Raw genomic sequence first — 10,444 nt, forward strand, 5'->3', positions numbered from 1 at the left:
GCCTCCCGCAGTTTGGTCAAACTCATGCTGGTAGCTTCGAGAACACTGTCCAACCATCTCATCCTCTGTCGTCCCCTTCTCCTTGTGCCCTCAATCTTTCCCAACATCAGGGTCTTTTCCAGGGAGTCTTCTCTTCTCATGAGGTGGCCAAAGTATTGGAGCCTCAGCTTCAGGATCGGTCCTTCCAGTGAGTACTCAGGGCTGATTTCCTTAAGAATGGAGAGGTTTGATCTTCTTGCAGTCCATGGGACTCTCAAGAGTCTCCTCATCATTTACCTAACTGCAAAAAGTCAAGCGTTTTTCTTTAAAAGTGGATTTGTTGTGCTAGGGCAGGAGTCAGCAAACTTTTTCAGAAGGGCCAGTCCACTGTCCCTCAGACCTTGGGGGGGGGCAGACTATACTGTATTGGGGGGGGGGATATATGAACGAATATATGGAAAAAAAATATGAACGAATATGAATGAAATAACCCAGATATGCATTTTAAATAAAAGCACACATTCTACTCACGTAAAAACACACTGATTCCTGAACCATGTGTGGGCCGGATTTAGAAGGCAATTGGGCCGGATCCAGACCCCAGGCCTTATTTTGCCTACCCATGTGCTAGGCCAGGACAGAGACTTTAATTCACTTTACTTGTTCAAATTAAAATTTCTGGTATGTACTTAAAACCCTTCCACAAAATAGTGACCGTCTGGAGGCACCCTGGACTGTCCTGAATGTCTCATCGGCCAGAAAAGGAGTTATACGGAACATTGTATTTTCACTGAATAAACAATGCTTGAAGTTAATCTTCAGCTGACTGTCCTTCCCTAAGTGGTTTCTGGATTCTTGCCTGAGTGCATTAAGAGATGAAAGGATGCTGCATATCAGTTTGTCTTATTATTTTGTCCTACAGCAGTAAAGGAACTTGAGATGATATAATAGCAAATAGCAATTATTTTCAACCATCAGTGGGTACATATTTGGCCACAGAGTAATGTTCCATCTATTATTGTTACTATTATTCAGCATCTTTTACTGTTTTCTTCCAGGAAACTACAAGTTTTGCATTCTTTGTTGCAGAATGTAGATTTACCCTGGACTTTTTAAAACTACAGTACAGTATTTAATCCACAGTACTTAGGAATATAAGTGCCTTGTGTCCTTGTTCCATGTTCCCAGATGCTCTGGGTGTTCAAACTCTGTTCACATGATAGTAACTATATGCACATCAAGCTATTCTAAATATAACATCAGACGTGGGCATTGATTACATTTTGGCTCACAGGGTGTCTTCCACAGTAGCGGAACATCATTAATAATTTCAAAGATATAAGAATAGATGGGAAGGGGAAGCAGAATTGCAATGCCAGATCCAAACTGCCCATAATCTATTGGTACATTTTAAAGCTGTGGTCACCTCAGCATAAACTGAATCCCCACAAACAAATGAATGGTCAATAAAACAGACCCTCCGGAAGCAACCTTGGTGGTCTTGTATACGACTCTTCCACAAGCCCAGCTGCTAACATGAGAAGCATAGAAACCTTGATCACAGGGCTGCTGCAAAGATAAAGAAAATAAGATTATAAAACATAAATGATAATAGAGTTTAACCGCAGATCTCCGTGGCAATCCTTTGACTGCTCACTTGGGAATGTGGCCCATTGAACTCACTGAGGGTAACTTCTAAGGACACAGGCAAAGGAAAACCGGCGCATATGCTTGTATCAGAGAAAAGAGTTTGATCTGGGGAAAGAGGATTCAAAAGTCTGTGAAGCTCAGTAGCCAGTTGAACAAAAAAAAATCTAACCTTTATATTGTCTAGTGTACATGAAATTGGTGCTCTAAAAACAACCCAATCGAGATGCGTCATCGCACCAGCAAGTTTTTAAACATTGTTCACTGTCTCTGACAGAGGTGCTGAGTTCCACCCAAAAATTGGAGGGGGGGCTCATCGCATGCACGTGATGTCATGTGTGTGACACACACGTGTGACATCACGTGCATCGGGAGGAGGCCACAAGGCCCACTGCCACCATGTAGAGGCCCAGCAAGGCCCACCGCCATCGCAGGGAGGCCCAGGGAGGCCTGCAACCATCGCAGTGAGGCCCGACAATGCCCAGCCCCTCAAGATTGGGGGGGGGGCTCAGTCCCATCCCAACATACTTTGGGGAAACTGAGGTGTCTTCGGCCCCATGGAGTTGGTGCCTATGGTCTCTGATCGTTTCCTTTCTGTTTGTTATATTTTTTTCTTCTGTGCTCCTTTAAGCATCTGTTTAATACCTTGCACTGCCTAATGGTTCTTTTTTGTTTTGTTATGATGGAGACTTTCTTCTCCCTCATATGTTTCTTATTTATGCTCCACATTATTGCATTTGCAACACTCTTTCATTTCCATGCAAACGTCCGGAGGTGCAATGAGGTTTTGCAATGTTCAGCTTCATCCCACTCTCCCCACACTCACAAAAAAAAATTAAACATCTGGCTCAACATGTAAGTGAAAGAAGACCCTATTTCCCCAATTTTTTCTCCTTCAGCAGCCACCCCTTGGAAAAGACCTTTCTAATTATTGTTGTTTTTCTGTTTTATGCCTATTTATTGATTGTATTATTTTACTTCTGGTTTCTGTTTGTTTTAAACACTGTTTTATTTTGAGTGCTGGGTTGTGTTACTGACTGTTGTGCAAACTGCTTTGTGACCATCTATGGTGAAAAGCTGTCTATAAACATTGGAAGGAAAAACAAATAAATTTACAGGGATTTCCTACATATGCTTAACCAGGAGTAAGTTCTACTGTGTTCAGTGAGACTTAATGCCTTGCGAGTGGGCTTAGGATCACAGCCTTCATTACTGCACAATCCTGACAGATTTCACCGCAGAGCCGTCTGACGTGGCATCTGTTAAGCAACAATGCCCCAGAGGTTTTCCCCAGTCTGTGTCTTGCGCATGCTGCTTCCCCAAATGCTTTAGGGTTGCAAAACAATACTCACAGGCTGCAAATAGAACTGAGAAAACGGCAAGTTCGACACTTTCAAAGAAACACAAATACAATGTTTGTCATGTGGCCCTGTTGAGGGGAAGAGACCGGAAACCTGCACAGGAAATCCTCACTTGAAATATTATTTAACTTCTTCTCTGCTTGCAAATTTCTTATAGCAGCTGATGCCAGTCCAGCCCTCTGAAAACTGAAGGCTTGTAAGCTAGCAGGAACCTATTACGTAATCATCACATCGTTTCCAAAAAGGACTTCAGTTCTATGCAATTGACTGTGGCAAGCAGTTATTTGGCACCGGGTTGAGCCAAAATCTGAACACATTCACACCAGCTAATCTTCGGTATGCTCCTTTACAGTTGTAGCTTGTGTAAGGCAAAGGGACCCCTGACCATTAGGTCCAGTTGTGGCCGACTCTGGGGTTGCGGCGCTCATCTTGCTTTATTGGACAAGCGAGCGTACAGCTTGCGGTTCATGTGGCCAGCATGACTAAGCCGCTTCTGGCAAACCAGAGCAGCGCACAGAAACACCGTTTACCTTCCTGCCGGAGCGGTACCTATTTATCTACTTGCACTTTGATGTGCTTTCGAACTGCTAGGTTGGCAGGAGCAGGGACCGAGCAACAGGAGCTCACCCCGTTTCAGGGATTCAAACCGCGACCTTCTGATCGGCAAGTCCTAGGCTCTGTGGTTTAACCCACAGCGCCACCCGCGTCCCTTTTTGTAGCTTGTGTAGTTTGCTCCTAATATTATCTCCAATCCCAATATGCAGGTTTGCCATGTGGTGCCCAGTTGGCAGGCCCTTCCTGCTAGTGGCCCCCCATTGGTAAAATGCCCTCCCTGGTAAAGTGTGTTTGCCTCCCTCATTACTGAGTTTGAGGAGAAATTTTAAAACATTCCTGTTTACCCAAGCATTTGATGGCTGAAAGATACTGTTCCTGTCAGTTTCCTGGTTGAAAGATATAGTTCGTTGACATCTGTGCTTTTTTTTGTTAAAAAAAAATATGTTTAGGAGTACTCTCATTTTCTTACTCATATTGAAATACTACCCATCAATGAGGCCAAACTTAGATTCACAAAATGTTGCGTACACCCAGAAAAAAAGCACTGGTTGACATTCTTAACCATAAGAGTACTGTATGTGATTGTTTCACATGTTTTGAGAGTTTTAAAATGTTTTAAACATGTTTTGTTTTTAATTGTATTGTTTTATCACTTTTGTGTTTGCTGTCCTGGTATCCTTTAGGAAAAAGGGTGGGGTATAAATTTTAATAATGATGATGAATAATAATAATACTTCATAAAACAGTTTTAGAACTACTATAATGTACCTTAACAGCATCTTCAATTGTTTTAAATTATTGTTTTTTCTATGTTTTTAGCGATTCAGTGTCAAGCAAGGGAACAACCCTCCAAAAAAATCACTGAAAGGAGTACACTTTTAATCCTGACAGGTATCAGGGACAGTGTATCATCCATCCCCCTATCCAGCATCTTGGCTGAGCCCTAAAGTCTGTAAAAATTCCCAGTGAGGCTATCCCTCTTCTTTCATTTAATGCAAAATGAATTTTGAGATGTCCTGAGGGCTTTAAAAAAAAAATTATTTTCCCAAGGAACATTTAAAGGCCACACCAATTAACATTTCCTCCTAAGGCAAAGTGGAGCTATCTATTGTCACGGGAAAATACTGGTTCCACGTGCTTCCAAACGACTCTGCATATTGCTATGATTTCTGTAAAGCATACCAGCCATTAAATGTGACTGGAAAACCTCAGCTTCAGCCCTCTTGCTTTGAAGTTCTATACTCAGACTAACCCGAGGACACCAGAACTGCCTAGAGCCAGGGGAAAGGCAAGGCAGCATTTCAGTGAGGTCATTTGCTTCAGTAACAGTTTGAACATGGGCGGGGGGGCGGGGCTGGCTGAGGGAAAATCATTACTGGTAGGTTACAAATATCCACTATCAAGGATGATGGGTATTTTCACTTGAAAAATAATAATAAGTGAAGCTTTTAACCTACTTTCAAATAAGCAAACAACATTTTCCCCATTCCAAACAAGCAGTACAAAAATGTTTGCGAATTTGTCGATTTCAGCTTTTCTCCGTTTCTCATTTTTCCAGTCTCAAGTTCAGTTCTTCACATTCCCATATCAGTCTGCAATTTCTATGGTTGTTTGTTTTTTAAAAATATGTTTTATTAATTTTCAATTATTGAAGTCCAATAACAGCCACATTTTATCAGGCAATTTCTATGTTTTTAAAAATCCTCATGAAAATATGTCAGTGTTTTAGTAAGGATTTTTTCTAACATACAGGTCTTTGTATGTAATTTTGCCTACTATGAACATTCTTGCAAATCACTTTTACCTCACATAATGCATTTTGTATGCTATTTTCACTAAAATACACATTTTTATGCACACCTTATTGTAGAATGCACATTTTTGTGTAGGTTACTTGGCTGGCGAACTACATTGCAAAATTTGGAGAAGTGTGAATTTCAAAGAATGGCTGCATTTTGTTTGGTATTTTGTTTTGTGAAGTGTGAATTAGGTAGGTTCACCTTTCAAGTGTGAACGTGACTGAATTTCTCTCACCCATTCCTACTCGGGTTTTCTGTCCGTTTCTTTCTTCTTCTTTTTTAAGAATAATTTTTTATTAACCGACCAATCACATCAAATCAAACCAAATTACATAAATTCCAAATTACACAGCCGAATTTAAAATTTTTGTTGGGGGTACCCATATTTCAAGTTCCGAAGGGGATCCAATCAACTTCTTGCTTCTTACTGCTGTTTTAATGTCAGCAAATCTAACCTTATGATGTTCACAGTACTATCCAGTCCTTTCTTATTGTTTTTCCACATCTCTTGTTATTTTCATATATTTTTCCTTTCTCTTTGTGACCTCTGATAGTCTCCACAAGCTGGTTAGAACAGTTTGTAATCCTGCGTGGATATTTTTTTTTTTATCCAGTAGCCATATCCAGACGTTTTCCATATAACATCACTTCCATACATCAAAACAGTCTTAGCGTCATTAATCTTCACCAATCTGCCTCCTTTCTCAAAACCTCTGAGGAGATTCACCAGGAATGCAGTCTGAAAACAGGTCCGTTCCTCCTCCCGGCTATAAATCCTTTGGCAAGATGGTGACTCCGAATTAATTGCTGCGCCATTCCAAAAGCTCTTATTGCTTCTCGATCTCCATAAAGCATACTTTTGGTTAAAGTTTATCTCCACACAGACCTTAATCATCCTGCTTGGGTCAGTTCAACCGACGATTCTAATGAGGAGGGGTTCTTGTAAATCACATAGAAGGAAAGTAAAAAAGTCCCCCCCCCCGATTCAGTCCCGTTGTCAACATACCCAGCCTTTGGTGTATCTTCATCGTAAAATATTCCTGTTTCTCCAACCCGTCGTCTTCTTTCGCAGAGGTCACTTAAATTAGCAGACTTCACTCCCCTTCTTCACTTGAAATTTGTGCATTTGCTTCTTTTGTAATTAATTATTCCAAATTGCTGCAGTTAGTGCGCGATCAGAGACAGCGTCCAGGAGAGCCGAGGTCCACACGGGGGCATTCTGCCTAGGGCCCTCACCCCCTTCTTTCGAATTAGGGGGTGATTTATGGGCACAGCAGGCAAGGGCAGTGTCCCCCATTTCCTTGGGGCAACAAGGGAGGCTGCCTACTCCCATAACAGCCTCTTAATTACCCCGTGTGGGTCGGAGAGATGGTATTATCGGCCATCTTCCAATGCGCCCCTAGTGGCCCCCCCTTCTGTTCGTTTCTTAAAACTGCTTGGATAACTCAGCCAACTGGTGTCAAGGAAAGATAGAACTTTTTTTATGTATGCTACTACAGCAGCAAGAATACTCATCGCAAAGCATTGGAAGACTCAAGATCTACCCACCCTGGAAGAATGGCAGATGAAGGTGATAGACTATATGACATTGGCTGAAATGACCGGCAGAATCCGTGATCAGGGGAAAGAGACGGCGGATGAAGATTGGAAGAAATTTAAAATCTATCTTAAGAAATATTACAAAATTGATGGATGCTAAAATGTTGAGGTTTTTAGAAAAAAAGGAGATTACAGCGACAAAAGATTAAGTAAAAGAAAAGAATAAATAAGGAACAAATTTGATAAAATTAAGTTTAGGATTTGCTGAAATAATTTTGGAAATTGGGATGTAGAAAGGGGAGGTTTGGGGGAGTCGGAGAAGTGAGGTTTATGAAAAAAGGATATGAAATTATACATGTTTGTTTGTTTCTTTATTTGTTTGTATTGTTTATAAAAATTTGTAAAACCAATAAAAAAATAAAAAAATAAAACTGCTTGGATATGGCATCATTCTGGAAAAATATGGGAGGAGAATAACGCCATCAGCGAGGGGGCTGGGGCACGTTGGGAAAAGAAAATGGCCATTGCCAAGAAGGAGCTAACATGAGACTCTCTTTTGCAACTGTAGAATGTAGCCACACGTACTCCCCAAATGAGTAATGGATGGGTACAAGTGGGTAATGAAAACAAAGCCCTGTTTTTTTACCCTTGGCATTCATTTTGTAAAATAAATGAAAATCCAACTGAGTGTGCCTCGTTCAGTTTAATTTTTTCATTCATTATTAAACCGATTGCTTATTCCCTATAAAGCACCTGTCAGGCCACAATGTATTGTTCGTGGGGTTGTGTCTGCAGGCCTAACCTAATACTGCTTGTTACAAACACCTTCATTATCCCATTCATCTGTTAATTTCCATTTAAAGGTACATTTACATTCTATATTTGACATGGCCATCCAAAATGAAAGTTATAGATGGGTGATTTTTACACAAGCTGACCTGGTTTCTCTGCTGCTGAGGGAGTGTTGTTTTTAACTGGTTGATTTATTAATCTGATGTGTTTTCTCTCTACTTGCTTTATATACTGTTATATTTTACAAGATGGTTTGATGTTGCATTTTATCTTGTTCATTGTTAGGCTACATGGGTGCCCTAAGCAGCTATCAACTGAAATGATAAACAACGGCAAATACTAAGCACACATGCAAGGTGTAAAGCACTGCAAAACATGAATTCAGTGTTCAGGATCAGATCTTGCGAGTTAATTTTGCTCAGGGAGGTACCAGGAATCTGTAATGTACAGTCTTAAAGCTAAACATCCTTTTGATTATCATGCCCCAACTGACTTTTTATTTTATTTTATGGCATGTCATTTCACCAGGGACATTGCTTTGTTTCACAGATGGTTTCCCCACAGATAATGATTGCTGGTTGGCCAAGTTGGAACCTGACAGGATTAAGGAAATCTAAACTGACAGCTGGTTTTGTGCAAGGAGGCATAATGTGGCTGTTGTTGCAAGAAGCAATGTGGCGTGTCAGTTCACAAGCGCAGAACAGGAAGGCCTCCTCTTTGCAGGATATGTAAGCGCAGTTGAGAAGTTAAAAGAGCACATCGGGGTTAGTTTTCCAGTGTACAAATGCAGTCTAACTATTTTGTAATGACATGGGGTGGGGTGCCTAGATGCAGCGATCTCCTGCGTCTAGAAAAGGGTATGTGGTTCAGTACAGCTTCTCTCACAAGGCCAAGAAAAGCTGCACCTTCTGAAAATCCCTTTCCTAAATCAACAAAAATGTTGTTGTTGTTGCTGCTGTTGTTCTTTATTATCATTTGTATAACGCCCTATACCCATCAATCTCTGGGTGGTTCACAACGTAGAATTACAATATTAAAAAATGCAAAACACATGATAAAAATAAGAACAAGACAACCCAATAATCACCCATTCCACAACTCATTTAAAAGGGCATCAGATGTCAATCAGCCAAAGGCCTGGTTAAAGGAAATTTTTTGGCCTGGTGCCTAAAGGTTTATATTGAAGGCGTCAGCTGAATCTTCCTGGGGAGAGCATTCCACAAACGGAGCAACTGCAAGAAAGGCCCCTTCTTGCGCTGCCACCCTTCAGACCTCTCACAAGAACGGTCACAAAGAAGGGCCTCAGAAGATGATCTCAGGGTCTGGATTCATATGGAGAGAGGCAGTCCTTGAGATATAGTGGTCCTGAGCCATTTAAGACTTTATAGGTCAAAATCATCACTTTGAATAGGGCATGGAAGCGAATTGGCAGCCTGTGCGGTTTGGACCAGAATCGGTGTAATATGCTCAAACCATCTTCCCCAGTGAGCAACCTGGCAGCTGAATTCTACACCAGCTGAAGTTTCTGAACTGTCTCCAGAGGCAGCACCATGTATAACGCGTTGCGGTAATCTGACCTAGAGACAGTGGCCTCCTTTGCATCTGGTCACCTTATACTGGGTCTGTGCACTGGATTCAGTCAAAGCCCAGATACCGAACCAAATTTTCTGGCAAACCCCAGATACTGAACTGGGCTTTGGCTGGATGGGACTGAGATACACACACCTTAGATCATTCCAGGATAGCTCAGCCCACCCAGAGCAATTCAGGGCTGTCAAATGGTGGGAAAGTTGGGTAGCGGGCAGTGAGAAAAGGAGAGGGAGTCAGCCTTTGCAGGCTGACAAAGCAGCACCCAGCAAGATTGAACTCTCAGCTCATCACCTGGTTAGGAGAGGGTTCAAGCCTGCTCTCTGCAGGGGTCTGCTTTGCTGCTGAAGCAGCACTGAGAAGGATTTAACACAGCAGCTCCTCATTTTACTGCTTCCTATTGATCTTGGCAGTGAGATTTGCGATGAATAGCTCTGGGCAGAGCTATAGAGTCCTATCAGTTTTTGTTCTGGGGGAGGGGGGCATAATTACTGATTTCTGTTCTTTGTTTATTTTTCCCCCATTTGCCTGTTATGAAATAGCATTCTATAGCTTTTTAAATGTTGGGAAATGCAAGAAAATCTGTAAATGAAGCCTTCCTACCCCTGTGGGAACAGAAACTGACTATTCAACAGTAATCCCCCAGTTGCAGTCAACAGGAAGCAGTAAACAAGTAACTTTTTAATTAACTGTAGAAAGGGCTTTGCTTAATGGAAGTTACTTATGGGTAAACATTTTAGATGGATCTTGGTCAAAGGAAAAGGACATTGCTGGATGTGATATTGCAGAGCACTATTGTGGGTATAATTTGGAACCTCCAGAGCAAATTATACTTTCAGCTAATTACAGAAAAGCAATGTCTCAGGAGTGCTAGAGGAAGTACCATAAGTAATTCTAGTAGTAAGACGCATAATAAAAAGCAACAAATCATTTTTGTTTTTCTTTTGAAAAATACAAATGAGACTTAAGGGAATGTTACAGATCTGAACGAGACATTCATATCAACATTGTAATTAAAGCTCCAGTACTCCACAAAATGCTGTCAAACTTTCCCCACATGTTTCTACTTGCGGATAGCTCAGTTGGGTTACAGCATGGTTCTGATAACACCAAGGTCGCAGGTTTGATTCCCTTATGGGACAACTGCATATTCCTACATTGCAGGGGATTGGACTCCATGATCCT

General features: G+C 41.4%; 1 long non-coding RNA gene across 1 annotated transcript; it reads right to left on the reverse strand.

The window, feature by feature from the left end:
* Positions 1-1,275: 1,275 nt before the first annotated feature.
* Positions 1,276-3,058, reverse strand: LOC308597024. The gene is made up of 2 exons (XR_014012807.1): positions 2,979-3,058; positions 1,276-1,548 (listed from the first exon to the last, which is right to left on the reverse strand). It is a non-coding gene; the product is annotated as an uncharacterized lncRNA (long non-coding RNA).
* Positions 3,059-10,444: the final 7,386 nt, after the last annotated feature.

Source organism: Podarcis bocagei (genome assembly GCF_964188305.1).
Source record: "Podarcis bocagei genome assembly, chromosome: 11".
Taxonomy (NCBI): domain Eukaryota; kingdom Metazoa; phylum Chordata; class Lepidosauria; order Squamata; family Lacertidae; genus Podarcis; species Podarcis bocagei.